The 17,353-nt window shown below is 40.7% G+C and overlaps 1 protein-coding gene across 3 annotated transcripts in view; it reads right to left on the bottom strand.

Annotated features, from left to right (window-relative positions):
- Positions 1-17,353, bottom strand: part of MCC (MCC regulator of Wnt signaling pathway) — a 320,126-nt gene that overhangs the window by 191,634 nt on the left and 111,139 nt on the right. The gene's annotated exons all lie outside the window — the stretch shown is intronic.

The raw sequence follows: 17,353 nt of genomic DNA, 5'->3' as shown, positions 1-17,353 counted from the left end.
GGGTGCCCCAAGAAGAAGGAAACAATAAATGATTACTATCTAGAAAACCCTAAGAAAACTCACCATCTTGACAAGAAATTATTACAGTATTTCCATAATACATAAATTTTAAAGGATATAGGTTTGTTCAAATTAAGTATTAGTTGAGGACAACTGTGGCAGTTTTAAATCACACAATTACAAGTTAGCAAGATTACAGGACGAGCTATCAGATTTTTTTAATGGTTTGAAACTATCTTCCAAAAAGAAAGGATTGTTTATATCAGCCATTCTCAACAGGGTCCATATGGCCTCCTGGGGGTCCCTGGGTGGAAGGAGGTCGCAAACTGGAAACAATTCTTAATACACAACCTTGTACAGTTCATTATGTGAATTATACAATCCTGATTCAGCTTGTATTTCTTTCATATTGTGTTTATGGTTGTGGCCAAAAAAAAGGTTGAGAGTGGCTGGTTTATATTATCATACCTTCCTATTTTGTACCTTTTTGGGTCAAAGCTATTTAACAGGGGGAAAATGCTTATCAACACCAGGTGGAAAGGGGAAATGAAAATCAAGCATCTTCGTAACAATAACCACTCTTGAGGTACCTCCATAAATCATGCATTGTCTATCACATTTGCTTATTAGACTCTACATGGTGTTTACTGTCCTGTGAAGCATCTGAAATGAGGCAGCACTGAAAGCAAATGCATACCAAATAACACCAACAGTTTAGCAATGGTGAAATGTCAATGGTTTGCTCCCCAGCCAAAGGCTTTCAGTTTATCCAGGTCAATTGTTTTCTCTAATACAATCTAAAATGTCACAGCAGATATTAGGAGAAAATGAAACAGGCAATACAGAAGAAATGGCCATGACAATACATTAAAACTTCATCTAACATTATATAAGGAAATGGGGCAATTTTTCCAGCATGTATCGTGATGCTTCCCTTCAGCACAGTCTGGTTCAACTTTTCTGTTTCATAATTCATTGCAGGGAAATGTGCATAGTTCATAAGAGACAAAATAGGATAAAAAAAATGTGCCCCTGGCATAAATTTTACAAAGGAAGACAAGGGCAGCAATTTTATATCCGTCATTTCAAAAAGAACAGCATGAGGCAATGATTTTTTTAAAGCACAAAATGCCGCACTAGGACCTAAGTAGAGCTGAAAAAGAAGAACACCATTATCCTCTAACTTGAAGGAATATTTACAGTTACATTACAGAAATTATCAGACTCATTTATGAAGATAAAGTGCTAACATGAACTTGACAGAGCCCCTATCTGTCCAATTTACTATGTACTCCAGTGTAAAATAATGACTATACAGCTAGAAGAAAGGAAACAAGACACAAAGAGGTAACCCAGGGAATTAATAAGAACATGTGACAACATCTTTTCACTTTGGGTGCCAGCCTCATTTTTCACAAGAGGCTGGGGAAGGAACACACAGACCACTCCTAACAGGTATGAAATATATTACAGCAGTGATGGCCCTAATATGTTGCTTATGGATGGCGTCATAGCATCTGATTCATCTGTGCCATTCTGCAGCAACATAAAACAAAATACATTTTTTCTTTATGTTATGAGTTTTAAACATGCCAGAGACAGGTTAATATTAAAAGAAAGGTAGTGGAAAGTATGAAGGCAAGAGGAGAAGGGGATGACAGAGGATGAGATGGTTGGACAATGTCACCGAAGCAAACAACATGAATTTGACCCAACTCCGGGAGGCAGTGGAAGACAGGAGGGCCTGGCGTGCTCTGGTCCATGGGGTCACAAAAAGTCAGACACGACTTAACGACTAAACAACAAGAAGTCAAAGATGTAAATGGCAATGCTGCTGATCTCTCATAGATATCTGACAATCAGGCTCATTCACTAATCCTTGAACTTACTACCAAATGAAACATTTTATTCCATCTTCCCTCCCACCATAAAGCAGAGAGTTTCTCATAATGTGATTCCACAACTATATTCATCTTCCCCCCCCCCCCAGGATTTTCTGTAATTTCCCCCCTTTAATATGTCATAAAGTTAAACTCCTTTCATACATTAATATCAAGGCTGCTCAGTGACCTCCTTATTCTGCACATGTTTCTCCAGTTAGAAACATGAGAGGCAAGTCTGTATAGCTTGGGTTTTTTGTTTACTAAGCCTCCTACTTTCAAGGAGAGAAGCATATACTGTAACCCACAACAGAAATCCTCCAATCTGCTGGATACAAAGGGGTTTCTCTCATCTCTGTTTAGTGAAGAGGAGAGGTGGCAGCAGTATCTTTACTACTGAGCAAGTAGGCATGTAAGGTCTTTTGTGCACTTATCAAAAATCAGCTGAGTAGGTACAGTGGTGCCTTGCTTGACGACGATAATCCGTTCCAGGAAAATCGCTGTTAAGCGATATCGTTGTCAAGAGAAAAAAAACCCATTGAAATGCATTGAAAACTGGTTCAATGCGTTCCAATGGGAGAAATACCTGTTCGTTTTGCGAAGATCCTCCATAGGGCAGCCATTTTACGATGCCTGTAAAGCGAAGAATTGGTCCTGAAAACAGTGGGGAGCCATTCTGCGACCCGACGATCAGCTGTCTTAAATCATCATCCAGCGAAAAAACGGTTCCCGAAGCAGGGAAGCTATCATCGTAAAATGAAAAAACCCCATTGAATCATTGTTTTGTGATCACTATAGTGATCGCAAAAAAGGCATTGTTAAGTGATTTCAGCGTCAAGCGGGGTAATTGTCAAGTGGGGCACCACTGTATTTTAATAATTCATAAACTTTGCAAAAAAAAAAGGCAACACCAAACAAATTTGACTCCCGGATAAGAAGATTGCTGAAATATTTTTAGAAATCAGTCACAATTCAAACATTGCAGGATGCAGTTCTTCACCTGTAATGAGGTGAAGAGAAGGGTTGATGATAGCAAGTGACATTTTCAAGACTCTGAAGATACCCTCAGTAAACCAAGATTCTGAATGTACCCTCAGTAATTCATTAGCTCAACCCTGAATGTTCCTCTACCATTCACTGTTCTCCCTTGTGATGTCAAGACTAAAACTTCAACTGTATCAATAGAAAACACACATCAAATTACACTGGCTAACTGTGGCTGCTGCATCCCCACCAGGAGTGGCCTGGTGGGTCTCCTCGACCATAGGCTCCATGGACTCTAAGCTCTTGCTGTTGCTGAAACTCACCTTTTATTAGGGTGGGAGAATGAGGCACACTATCAAGTTCAGTGTGTTGTAGCTCCTGTCCCAAAAAGTCCGTGGGGGATTGAGTTGTTTTACTAACTCCCCATTGTTCACTGTCCTTTGCTGGGACTCAGTTCCTTTCAATAACACAGCAGAGTCTTCAGTTTAAGGCTGGGGTTGAATTTGCAGCCTCCAGCCAACTAATGCTCTTTAGGGAGGGCCAGAAACTCCAGGCGGATAGAGATCCCTGAGTCCTAGCAGTTCGTCCTGAACTTAAAGTATCTGTTCCAACCACTGGATATGCCTCTTCCTTTGTCAGCACCCCTTCTGAGTGGCCATGGGACTGCTGGGTCAGTATTTTGCCTGACACAAGGTCTACCACTACAGGAGCTTGGGTTGGGTGACAACAGGTGCTCCATCTGACTTGCTCTTTGATACTGGAGCAGCAAGGCCTAGTTCTTGCCGAGGGTACAGAAAATAGGAGAGGACTCTTCAGATGCCTCTGCTCAGTCCTCTGACTCCATGTTGGATGCCTCTTCTTTTAAGCCAGTTACTCTCCATCCTGTTCATGTTCTGGTGCCACCCTCCACATGTGATGACTTCTCCTCTGGGCTGCTACCTGGGGCCCAATTCCCACCTTCCACGTCCTCAGTCTGCTCTCCCACCAGGGTCTTCTGGAAGTCTGTTTGGGAGCACATGTTCAAGGTGGTTGGCCTATTGAACATTCCCCTCACAGTAACATACATACAATTAGATGCTTTTCATAACTGTCAGTTCTGTTTCACCAACTGTGTCACAGGGGGTGCTGCAGCACAATCGTGAAGCAAGCTGAAATTTTTTTAGGAATTACACACAGATTCTATGAAATACATGGCCAGCCTTTCCAGCCATGGTAGTAGAAAATGACTGCTTGGCAACATGAAGGAATAAAGCACCCTAAACATCCTTTACTTCCTTTATTCCAATGCGTCTTCCTCAGTACAGTTCAAAGGGGGAAAATGGATAAAGAAATGTAACTATAATTTTTTGATGTCTGAGTGGGAGTAGAAAATGACCTAATTCAGCAATCATTTTTAAAATGCCACAATACTTGCTGAACAGAAATGAAATGCTTAAACATTTAAGAAATGCTGATTTCATAGCTCTTATAACATACAGAACATTTACATCATACATATTTTATGCAGTATCTAATTATATACACCTATCCCAAATATTTGTATGAATAATTTTATAAAGCATTTTAAGATTATTATTTTGCCACCACAGCTCCACATTGTTCAGCAGTTTTTATAAAACAAAGAAGCTGATCCTCAAATATATGTCCAATAAATCTATGATATGTGTGTGGGGTGTGTGTGTGTTAAGATATTGAAAAATAAATAATGTAACATCCTTCTGAAAGGCCTTTAGAAAATAAGTAAGCTAAAGAAAATCCTCAGAAATAACTAGTTAACTATAAGACAGTTACCTATAACTAGTTACCTTTTAAGTAACAAGTGATGTGACGAGAGATTACAAAGCTACTTGCTGGTTGTAATAATTCCCAATCAATCAATCAATCAATCAATCAATCAATCAATCAATCAATCAATCAATCAATCAATCAATCAATCAATCAATCAATCAATCAATCAATCAATCAACCAACCAACCAACCAACCAACCAACCAACCAACCAACCAACCAACCAACCAACCAACCAACCAATGTATCCAAACAAGAACTGTCCATGTTTTATGCAATTCTCTTATCAATCCTGAGTGGCAATGAAAAGTTTTCTTTGCTTTTCCCTTTTTATAAATATTTCAAAAGTGCAGTATCAGAACTGGCCACAAAAGAGTATTCCTATGTATTTTTCTAACCTGCTGAAAAAGGACAACACAAGAAGCTAATTACATGCAAGGCAAATGACTCACTTGTGCAGTCAGAGCAATGATAATAATAATGACAATCTGGCTCCCAAAACATAATTAATAATGAAACAGGTTTCTTTTAGAATGCAGCATCTCAGCTCTGGCTAAAGTAATAACAAAATGGCACAAGACACACAATTGCAGGCATGGAACCAAGACGTAGAAGCAGGGAAGTGGCCACATTCCAAGAATGGCTGGGATGGGCCAAATATCCCAGAGATAATCAGGCAGCAGCAACAAAAACAATGGTGGTTCATCTTCTATGAGATTCTATGATTCTGACTTTCACTAGTTATCAGCTTTTAGATTTTTTTAAAAAATGGACACACATCTGCACTTGCCCCAAAGTAATTTTGACACTATTGAATGTGATACGTCATTTGCCCATGAACTGAGCAGACAGAAAAATCACCTGCAAAGGCAACCAACGTTCATCATGTCTGGCAGCTGCCTGAAGCCCTTCCCACTAAGGATCAATTCTGGGATCTCTAAATGAAATTGCTCTCGGCAATCAATGGTCAGAATTATGTTGGTGTTCATTTAAGGTTTCCTAAACTTGCAGTTGCTAATTGATGAAGTGCTGGAATGCATCTCTGCTACAGGTCTGGCCATGCAACCAATTGCATAAAGAAGACATGCCCTGATACTTTGTCAATCAGCTGCAATTAGCCAGAGCATGTTGTTCAAAACGGGGTTCTAAGTAATGTGTACAAATCAAAGGAAGGAAGTGAGAACTCATTTCTGAATGTCAACCATAAAATTGCCAGGAATCAAGTAACTGCAATAAGAAAATGACACCAGATACCAAGGGAAGGATGAAAACGGAGGTGACATCAATAGCAGGTCAAACAGTTTGGTGACACAAACAAGCAAGATAAAGTAATTAACAGGCCTGCTGATTTTTCAAGATCTTTTGTCTGACTGCCTTACCAAGAGAAATGGCCCTCTTTCGTCAGCTACTTTCCTCTCTATGTTGATTCTGCAAGTACAGTACCACAAAAGTTACAGTTACAGTAAGTAGGTTACAGTACAGAAGGGGAGAACAAACTGAACAAAACATGCCTTGGAAGTTAGTTAATCCTGATATAGTAAAACTGGATTAGGTTTTCTTAAAACAAACAGAAGCAATGCCTACACAGCTACAATCCTGGTTTGTTGTAAAATAAAGCATTCCTTTTTTTTAGAAAGCAGATTTAAAAGTTCGTCCAGAAACGTTTTAACTAATTTGATCTCTTTATCTTTTGTGCACATCATTGAAATACAATTTTCTTTTTTAAAATTTTATGGTCGCCTCTCACAATATTGTAAAATGTTCTTAGCACTTCCATGTTTTATTATTAAATGTATTCAGAGCATGGATCGCATTGAGCATTGAAACTGAAAACAATTTTTAAAAGAAGTTTTCCTAAACTGTAGAGAAATAGTATTTCTTCCTATTTTCTTGACAACCCCTCCCCAGGAAAAAAAACAACAACTCTTGGTCGGTAAAGGAATATGAGTAACCTTGCTAAGAACATATGAGTTTTCAAATTTCCTGTTTAAGCTGAATCACAGTCCTTGTATTTCAATATAATAGATGGGATATTCGTATCCCTGCGGATACAAATATAAATATTGGCACCATAGGTGCCTGGGGAAACTGGACCCTCTTCCCCCCACCCCCGAACTGGATGGGCTGCTTATCTCTTGCAGCACACAACCATTGTCGTTCATGTCACACTGATCATGGAAGTAGCCCAGCCAGTGCTTCCTCGCCTCCCCGCACAGCCTGTGAGGTGGTGGGATGATGTATCTCCCTGCTCAGCTGCTGAGTGGTCAGCCTTCCAGGGAGGCAGAAAATATCACTCAGCCTACTTTTGTGATTGGCACAACGCAAATGATGATGGCTATACATGCCATGAGGCAAGCAATAAGTGCACTAGCCAGTTCTGGGGGAAGGTGCTGATATTTGTATTCACATCCACAGGGATACAAATATGAATACCCCATCTCTAAATATAATTAATGGCTGGGGTTATATGGTCCTATATGTTCTATATATTCCATATAAGTCAGTGCTTTCCCAGGTCTTCTGCTTTTTTGCTATTAATTCAACCTGGAATGTGTTATGTCCAGGCAGGAGATATCTAATGATACCCAAAAATGAATTGCACCTTCGACTTTCCCCTTCCTTCATTCCCAATAATTTCTACTTTGACAATATATTAAGAAAATGCTTTATGTTGGAATAAGTTGGAAATGCCACAAACTGTTACCAGTTGCTATTATTCACATAGCAGTGCTGGCCTCTGAGAATTTACTATAGAGAGTGCATTTTTCTAAATGTAAAACTGATTAGTTGGCTTGCAGAGGTATTGAGAAAACAACCAAAAGAAACTTTCCAAAAGCAAAGCAAAGTGTGCTACTTATATAAGGCCACATAGTGCTTAAAGCTCTCTCTGGGCAGTTTGCAGCTTAATTATACAAGCTACACAGTGCACTCCCACAGTGAGCTGGGTACTCAATTTACCAATCTCAGACAGACGGAAGGTTGAATCAACCTCAAGCCAACTAGCTGAGCCTGGGATCAAACTCAGGCCATGAGTAGAGTCTTCGCTGCAGTACAGTGGTGCCTCGCATTACGACGTTAATTCGTTCCAGTGAAATCGCTGTAGAACAAAAACGTTGTAATGTGAAAATAAAAAGCCCATTGAAACGCATTAAAACCTGTTTAATGCGTTCCAATGGGCTGGAAACTCACCGTCCAGCGAAGATCCTCCATAGGGCGGCCATTTTCAGTGCCTGTGCAGCGAGGAATCTGTCCCAGAAAACAGCGGGGAGCCATTTTATTTACCCGGTGGCCATTTTGAAACCGCCAATCAGCTGGAGGAAAATCGTTGTTTTGCGAAGAATTGGTTCCCGAAGCAGGGAACTGATCATCGCAAAGCGAAAAAAACCCATTCAGACCATCGTTTTGCGATCGCAAGAAGATCGTCGTAATGCAGTTTTGTCGTAATGCGGGGCAATCGTAAAGCGAGGCACCACTGTACTGCAATTGAACCACTGTGCCACAAGGCTCCTTAAAACATTCTTCATATTAACAAGAGGTGCTTTGTAAAATTATTAAAATCGGCAGACCGATAGCTGGCTGGGAGCGTGTTCCCCCGCCACTTTGGTCCATTTTTTTCTTTTCTTTTGTTTCTTATTTTGTTTTCTTATTGTTTCTTTTCACTTGGTGAGTTTTTCTATCAGTCCCTGTGCTGCTTTGGAGCTATTTGGAGGCTGTCGTGGCAGGTTGGAGGACAGGGGGAGAGGCAGCTAGCTTGGCTTGTCTGTGGGGCAGAGCTTAGCGTTACAGGAGCCTGCTTTCGTATTGTGGGGGTTTGGAGGAGCCTGAGTTTTTCTGGGCCTGGTGCTGAGGCTTCGGGGGACACGATTCAGCACAGAAAGGTTTCAGAGGAGCACACCAGTTCGAGGTTTCCTGGAGGAACCCCCTGGAAAGATGGCAAATGCCATTTGGAGGAAGCATGGTGAGCCCGAAGTTGGGGGACTGAGGAGAACCAAGAGGCTGGTTGAGGGTTTGGAGAGGTTTGGCTTGGTGCTGGCTCACCGTGGGACTCTTTTCGGAGTTTCCTCTGAGGACCCCGTTTGGAACTGGGAGTCCACGCTGACACTAATGGTTAGGGGAGTCTCTTTCCCCGCCATGTCCTCTGGCATGCTTGGCGAGAAATTTTTCATCTGTCCTCATGTCGTGGAGAGAGGCAGCACAGGTGCCATGCTTCCAGTGGTTCTCCTTCTGCTCCCCCTTCTTTCCAACGTTGCACCGTGCCTTGCCCTGACTGCCTGGCTTGTGCTCTGCCTCCACAAACTTGAACTCATTTCTGACAGTCTCATTGAGGAAAATAAGACCTGCGACCAGAGCGCTGCAGGACAGGACCAACTGTGTGTGGGGTAAATTTTGGGTTTATTTTCTGTTTATTTTTATTTATTTTTTAATTTTCTTTTTGTTATATCTTACTTAGTTTATTTTAGTTTGTTTTATTCTGTTGTCTTTATCACACTTATTTTTGAAATCAATGTATATTTTTCTACTTAAATTTCATTTAAATTGCCCAAGTTCTTATTTAAGCTGCTTAATTTAATTTTATTTAAATTGCTAATCTGATAAGTTACCCAAATTGATTATTTGATAAATTTGATAACTGATAATAGTTTAAGTTTGTATTATTATTTAATGTTGGATCAATTTTGTTAATCCTTGTTATTATTGTCTACTGTATTAATTTAGTGTATCCTTTGTTTTTCTTTTCTTTTGATATGGAGTTGAAGACTTGCTCCCCCCCAGTGGGGGTTCTAACATCCGAGGGATTACGGGTAGACGGAGATATGGCGATGTCACAGTTCCCACTCGTTTTAGAAGACCGGTGAACAGATGTTTAAAGGCTGTTCACTGTTCTGCCACTGTGACCAACTGTCAGTCTGAGGTAGTCAGATCAGCCAGCCCTCCACTCTAAAACTGGTGTTCTTGAATGCCAGGTCTGTGTCCAATAAATCCCAGATTATTCAAGATCTTATACTGGAGGAGGATGCAGACCTGGCGTGCATAACCAAAACTTGGATGGGCAGGGAAGGGGGAGTTCCCTTGACACTTGCCTGTCCTCCTGGCTATGCAGTCCAGCACCAGGGTAGACTGGAGGGGCGGAGGGGAAGCTATTGTTTATAGAAATACTCTGGAGGTTATTAGGCACTCTTTGGTGGTGAAGCCAGGTCTGGAGGCCCACCACGTGTTGATTCGGGCCAGGGATGGTATTGGGATCTTGCTGAGTTACCGTGCTCCCCACGACTCAGCCACTTCCTTACCAGAGCTGGCAGACTTTGTCTCCGCTGCACTGTTGGAGTCCCCGCGGCTTTTGGTCCTGGGTGACTTCAACATCCATATGGAGGCAGAGATTTCCGGTCCAGCTCTTGAGTTCTTGGAAACCAGGGCTTCCTTGGGCATGTCCCAACATGTCAATGGCCCCACACACGTGGGCGGTCACATGCTAGACCTGGTGTTCTCCACTGAGCGGAGTGAGTGTGGTCTGATGGTGACTGACCTTGTGTCAGTTCCTTTGTCATGGTCAGATCACCACCTAATAAAATGTAACATCTCAGTGGCTCTCCCTCCCCGTAGGAAGCACTGACCTATTTTAATGGTCCACCCTCGAAGGCTACTGGATCCTCACGATTCCAGGATACCATGAGAGGGATTCCAGCTGATCTGTCTGGCGCTCCTGTCGAGGTTCTGATTGATTGCTGTTTTGCTACAACCACTAGGGCTGTAGACACGATCGCTCCTAAACACCCTCTCTGGCGCAGAGCTCGGCCAGGGTCTTGGTTTAACCAGGAGATGAGAGCTATGAAGCGAAATAGGAGATGGCGAGAGTGCAATTGGAGAACAGGAACCAATGGATTCTAACCATCGCAACTAACTTCTACCTTCCCAAGGTGAGGGCTGCCAGTCAAGCATACTTCACTAACCGGATAAGCGAAGCTTCAAATCAGCAGGCGGAACTCTTCCGTATAGTTTGCGATCTATCCAGAATTGGTCTAAGTGATGGGCCTCCTATTAATATCTCTCCTGACCAAATTGCAGCATTTTTAAAATATAAAGTGGAGACCATCCACCAGGATGCCAGATATGGTGGACAAAGCGCTTGATCACTGCCAGGCCACCACTTCCTCTCTTGGACCTTGTGCGGCCTGGTTAATCAAAGCAGCCAGGCCTATAACAACTGAATCGGCCACAGTGATAATTAATGGGTCTCTCCAGGAGGGCAAAGCCCCTCTTGCCCTCAAGGAGACACTCATTAGGCCCATTAGGAAGAAACCAAATTTGGCGGCGGATGATATTGGCAATTACAGGCCCGTTGCCAATGTTTCTATCCTCAGTAAAGTGGTGGAGAGGGTGGTGGCTGATCAGCTTCAGGCTCTTTTGGATGAAACAGATGCCCTGGATCCATTCCAGTCAGGCTTCAGGCCGCGCCACGGCAAAGAAATGGCACTGGTTGCACTGTTGGATGACCTGTTGAGGGAGGCTGACAGAGACAAAATGTCCTTGTTGGTCCTCCTCGATATCATAGCCGCCTTGGAAACTGTTGACCACGGTATCCTCCTGGGGAGGCTCTCCAAGCTGGGAATTGGTGGCCTGGCGCTCGCCTGGTTCCGATCCTTCTTGGAGGACTGTTCCCAGAGAGTACAGCTTGGGGAGAGTGTTTCAGCCCCGTGGAGTCTCAATTGAGCAGGGCTCGATAATGTCCCCAATGCTGTTTAATAGCTATATGAGGCCGCTGGGTGGGGTCATCAGGGGGTGTGGGGCCTTATGCCATCAACATGCTGATGACACACACCTCTACATCTCCTTTTCACCTACTTCAGTGGATGCCGTTCTGTCCCTTCAGCGCTGTCTGGAGGCTGTGCTGCAATGGATGCAGCAGAATGGGTTGAGGCTGAACCCAGACAAGACGGAGGTCCTGAGGGTGGGCAGGCCCTCCATCAGCAGTTTGGGAAACTCCCTCTCTTTTGGGGGGTGACTCTCACCGCGAAAAGTGAAGTTCGCAGCTTGGGAGTACACCTGGATCCGGCACTTACCATGGCAACCCAGGTGGCATCAGTGGTCCGGTCCGCCTATTACCATCTATGGAGGATTGCCCAACTGCGACCCTATCTTGATGGTGGGGCCCTCACCACTTTTGTTCATGTGTTTGTAATCTTGAGATTAGACCACTGTAATGCCCTCTATGTGGGGCTACCTTTGAGATTGATGCGGAAGCTTCAAATGGTGCAGAATGCGGCAGCCAGGCTACTTAGTGGAACGAGAAAACACCAGCATATTTCTCCTACTCTGGCTGCCTTGCATTGGCTGCCCCTTCGTTTCCACATTGATTTCAAAATGTTAATGATTATGTATAAAGCCCTAAATGGTTTAGGGCCTCGATATCTAGCAGAACGCCTTCTCCCATCTAGATCTTCTCGAGTCACTCATTATAGCCAGGAAAGACGGCTGAGGGGCCTAATGCCAAGAAAGGCCCAGAAAGAAAGAACTAGAAACTAGGCCTTCTCGGTAGTGGCCCCTCGACTTTGGAACAGCCTGCTGTCAGAGATCCGCCTGGCATCCTCCCTCGGTGTTTTTAAGAGCCAATTAAAGACTTGGCTCTTTAGGGAGGCCTTCCCTCCTGTCAATACTTGACTTTTATTTCTTACTTAGTCTTTTGTTTATATGTTCCCATCTTGATTAATACTTTATTGTCGATTTAATTGTTGTTTTAACTGTTTTATGAATAATTTTATTGTAAGCCGCCCTGAGTAGACATTGTCTAGAAGGGCAGGATAAATAAATAAATAAATAAATAAATAAATAAATAAATAAATAAATCCTACTTTCTTCATGTAACAATTATGCCTGTTCCATTCCTTAAAACCTGGCCACCAAAATTTCCACTGCTGTCTAGAGCTCGAATAAAGTTCAAGGTGTTGGAGTAACTGTATTGGATATGAGAAGATGTGCACATAAATCTTAAAAATAGACATAGCTGTATGTAAACAGCCACTGCTGCTGGGCAGATGCCCCTACAGTAATGATAGAATTAATGAAAGCAACATGCACACATAGTTCCACACAATGGTAATATGCTGTGATAGATGCCATTCACCTGAACAGCCAAAACACTGGAAAGCTGAATGCCTTCAAGCTAAGGATTATCACTGATATTCCGTTGATTCTCAAGAATGAGTACTCACTCACCCTCTCAAATCCAACACGTTTTGGGATGAGCTGCTTTGGGAGTCTAAATGCACATCCTAATATGATTTTAGAAAGGAGGAGAGTTGCCTTCTTCTAGTATTTCAGAGTTGCTTAAGCATCCCAATCAAGACATGTCTGTGCATAGTAGCAGGCTGTACACCCCTTACTGTCTATAAAGATCTACAATAACAGATGTGGATGATTTGGGTTGGGGCATAGAATATCTACATAAAGGGTAACATTCTGAAAACATTCTGGAACATTCCAAAAGTTTTGCTCTATGTCTATGGAACAATTAACAGATTAACATTCATGACAATTCCGTACAACCATATAGAATGGCTTCCGGCTCTAAAGGGACTGTGTTCTCTCTCTTCCTCTTCAAGTTCTGGGAAACACATTGGTAATTATTTTGAGAAATTTTATTTTTATTTTTTCTTATACCATCCACAGCTCTTGTGGTGCTCAGCCTGATGACGACCTGTAGATGGTTGAAAGCTTGCTAATGGTTGAAAGCTTGTTTACTGGTATAATGAAGGTTATCACTCACCTTTGTTTTTTGAACCATGTAGTTTACTTCTTTTTTTATTGGACAATGGGAGACAATCTGAATAGCCAACTAGAGCACTATTTACAGCCGAACAGATATTTAATTTACCCAAATGAGACTGCAAACTGAGGACAACATCTCCCTCCAACTGCTGAGTAATACTGTTAATGTGGTTGCAATTGCCTCACCTAGCGTGTAGACTAAATTGTATCCTAATAACTGACATGCAGTCTGCGAATTTTCATGTACCTTTATCTCCAGCCAAAAAAGGAACCTTGTGTTTCTGTATGGGGGATGGAGATTGCAGCGAAGGAATGCTGAATAATTGGCAAACTTTGTCTAATAAGATTGGAAGACACATTTCAATCCACATCATCAGAGGTAGAATCTGACACCTACCACCTTTGACCTGAGTATACAACCCCTATCTCGAAACTGACCTTTAAAAAAGGAATCTGGCAAGTACATCTGGCCACGATTTGAGGAATGTTCCTGTTTTTTCTGCACCACCCACCTCTCTGTGCTTCCTAGGCTGAAAGTTAGCTTATGTTATTTTTTTAGTGTTCTAAAAAAGAAACCACTCAGCCTCACCTCTGGGTTTTCTATAAAGACCACATGGTTTTTCTTCCTTTTTATGAGAATTTTAATTGTGGAATATATTTAATGAACAAATTGATTTAGACACAAGATTAATTCTACAATAGAAAACCGCCTCACCGTGATTCTTGGCAAAAGTGATGGCCCAAAAAGGCCAAAACAGTCAGTTCCACCTCTTCCCACTTTTTGCATTTGTCTTTGTTCTCAATATGCACAGACTGGCTCATTTCCAACTTTTAGATGAAACATTAATTTTGATTGACCAGGTAACAAAGCTGTCTTGAAATACTATCCACGATTATCGGAGCAAGTTGTAGCCCTCCAAAAGAAACAGCAAAATACTTTATCTGTGAGTCTCAATAGTACCTGATAATGAAGGCCAAGAGTCAGCTTAGGAAGTGCTTATGCTGTCCCATGCTTTCAACATGTACAAACAATAGGAATGTATGGGATATATGTTTGCCTATAAGGAGCACAGCAATGAGTGAATCCAGATCCACAGTGACATGATATTCCATCATTCAGTACAGCAACTGTTGCAAACCTCTGCACACATAATTCCACAAGTATGTTTGGATAACCTATGTGTACATAGTATCCCTTCCACAAAAGGAAATGCACAGGCAGAAAAAAATGAGAGTGCACGAAGTTCAAATTCTCTGGGTGCTGGATTATATTTATTTAGGCAACAAAATCATATAAATAGTAAAAAAGCATAATAGCAAAATAGCATATTACATTGCTTGCTATTATACTATTTTGTGATTACATGGTATGTACTATTATGTACCACATAATTTAGTTGCAATTATAATTAAATATCTGAAATTCAATATTTTTCTAAATATGATTTGTTTATAATATGAACTGATCTTTAATATTAAACTTTACATCATTTATCAAATGTTTTGCAAAAGGTTTTATTGGATCATACTGCACAAACCTTGACTTCTACCAAGAGGTATTTATATCTATAGGAGTTTATTACTTCAGAATTCATATTAATATTTCAAATAACATGTTAGGAGCTAAATACACTCATGACCTCAATGGTGAGGGGTGGGTGGAGAGTATTTTAACATTCTGTTAGTTCTTTCTTGTTGAAAACAACAACAACTGGAAGGGGGAAGCACTGAAATTCACTGTAAAAACTGATTTAAGGTTTTAAATAAACAGGAAATGCAATGTTCACATCCTCTGATAAAGATACATAGTACAATAATCTTTGTGATATTCCCAAGCACCCTCAATTAGTCTTGCATGACTTATTTAGATATTATATCACTTTTCTTATTCGTAATGTGTAATGGTGCTTTATTCATATATCATCTGTTCAGGGATACTAATAATAAAGGAGAATATAAGGAACTGTACCCAATCAATTGGATAGAAACTAAAGACTTAGTAACCCAAGAATACTGTATTGCTATATGACATTCTGAATGAAACAACTTAATCCATACCTGATTAGAATCAGTTATTAGCTTTTCATACCATCTATTCTACATAAAAAAATGGATTTACTATGAAACTCACCATAATACAGAAGTACAATTCAGAGCAATTTCCTAGGATTAAGAGAGCAGATCATCTGTGAAAGGCGATTAGTGCATTTCTTTGACTTCCAAAAGGAATACATATTTCAACTCAATTGCATGAGCTTTCATAGCTCTTAAATAAACAAATCCAATTCTGGAAGAATTGTAAGGCAGAGTACACATATATGAAAAGCTAAGAAGACAGAACAGCAATAAAAGTATACACCTGTACTGAAGATTCCTATTTTTCAAAAAAGAATGCACCAGGTGCACCATGAATGAAACAACTTAATCTATACCTGATTAAAATCAGTTATTAGCTTTTTATACCATCTATTCTACATAGGAAAATGGATTTATTATGAAACTCACCATAATACAGAAGTACAATTCAGATGGTGTGATCTTTTGCACACCAGTCCTCTCCTTCCTTACCTGCTTAACCCTTTACCTCTCTTTTTTTCCATTTTATGTCATTCTGCCATGCTGTAGGCCTCTCTGGAACTTTGGAGAGAACATGCATGACTACCAACCAACAATACTCTCTCTGCCATTTTATATTTCATCCATGTATGTAACTTTAGAAAAACACAGTAATTAATATAATTGGAGGAACCAAATCTGAGCTGGATTTCCACCACAGTTTTATATAGATATATTTTGCAAACTGCTGTATTTTATAACCTATTATTGCTCAGAAAACAAATTCTGGGAAACAGACTGCTAGCAATAGATTTACTATTTATTTTGTTGCTACTACTGAGATCACAGACGAAACACACAAAACAATTTATGCAACACTATATTATTATACATTTTATATTATTATTATACATTTTGGAGGTAACTCATTCATAAGCTCACCTTAAGTCGGAGGTCACTTAATGGTATACATAATGATGGTATATTATACCATTAAGTCACCTCCGACTTAAAGAGCTATGGCAAACTTAAGGATACGGCCTCCTTTATGGAATGAATTGATCTCATATTTAGTCTTCCTGGGGGGTGTGGGGGGTACCATTAACTTTTCCAGGCATTACTACCCTTCCAGCAAGTCTTCTCTTTCCATGATATGCTCAAAATAAATACAACCACCTTAGCTTTATTATTTTAACCTAGCAAGAGTTGCAAGCTGGATTTGTTCCCAACCCCACCACCTGTTTATCTTTCTTATATAACTTTGGGAACAACTAAAACAAGCAACTTTTAAAAGAATTAAAATTGATTGGAAAACCAGATAATTAACTTCTGAAATAAAGATCTTACCAATAAATATTTTTCACAACAATCACAAAAGTCACTAGGTCTTTTTAAACTTAAGCCACTGAAGAAAGATTGAACCAATATTATGTAACTGAGGCATGGCAACTCAGTTTTCTTTAGGAAACCTGAATCCTTCGTATGATTTTGTGTATATACAGGACAGGAATTAGCTAATTTATACAGTATATGAACATTGAAGAAAGAGCAACAAAGTTTATTCTTTCTACTGCTACTGGAATTCATTGTCAAGGCTACTCAAAATATTATTCATCCTGGTAACCAGAGAAAGGCAACAGTTCACAAATTTGCTTTTGTTTTATCACGTACAGATTTGGGCATTCACAAAAGGAGGAACATGGATCAACATGTTGTCAATAGCCTGGCCAATATTCAACACAATGCACACTATCCAGTCACAAAAGCGGATTGGTGCTCACGCAATGGAGCATCTCTTTCTTTTCTTAACTTTGTATTTGCTACCAGATCTGGTCTACCATGTCCTCAAATCCTCCAGAGGAGATTGTGGGGCATGCAAGAGCT

This window comes from Pogona vitticeps, chromosome 2 (genome assembly GCF_051106095.1).
Source record: "Pogona vitticeps strain Pit_001003342236 chromosome 2, PviZW2.1, whole genome shotgun sequence".
NCBI classification, from domain to species: Eukaryota; Metazoa; Chordata; class Lepidosauria; order Squamata; family Agamidae; genus Pogona; species Pogona vitticeps.
This window is presented reverse-complemented; position numbering and strand designations above follow the sequence as displayed.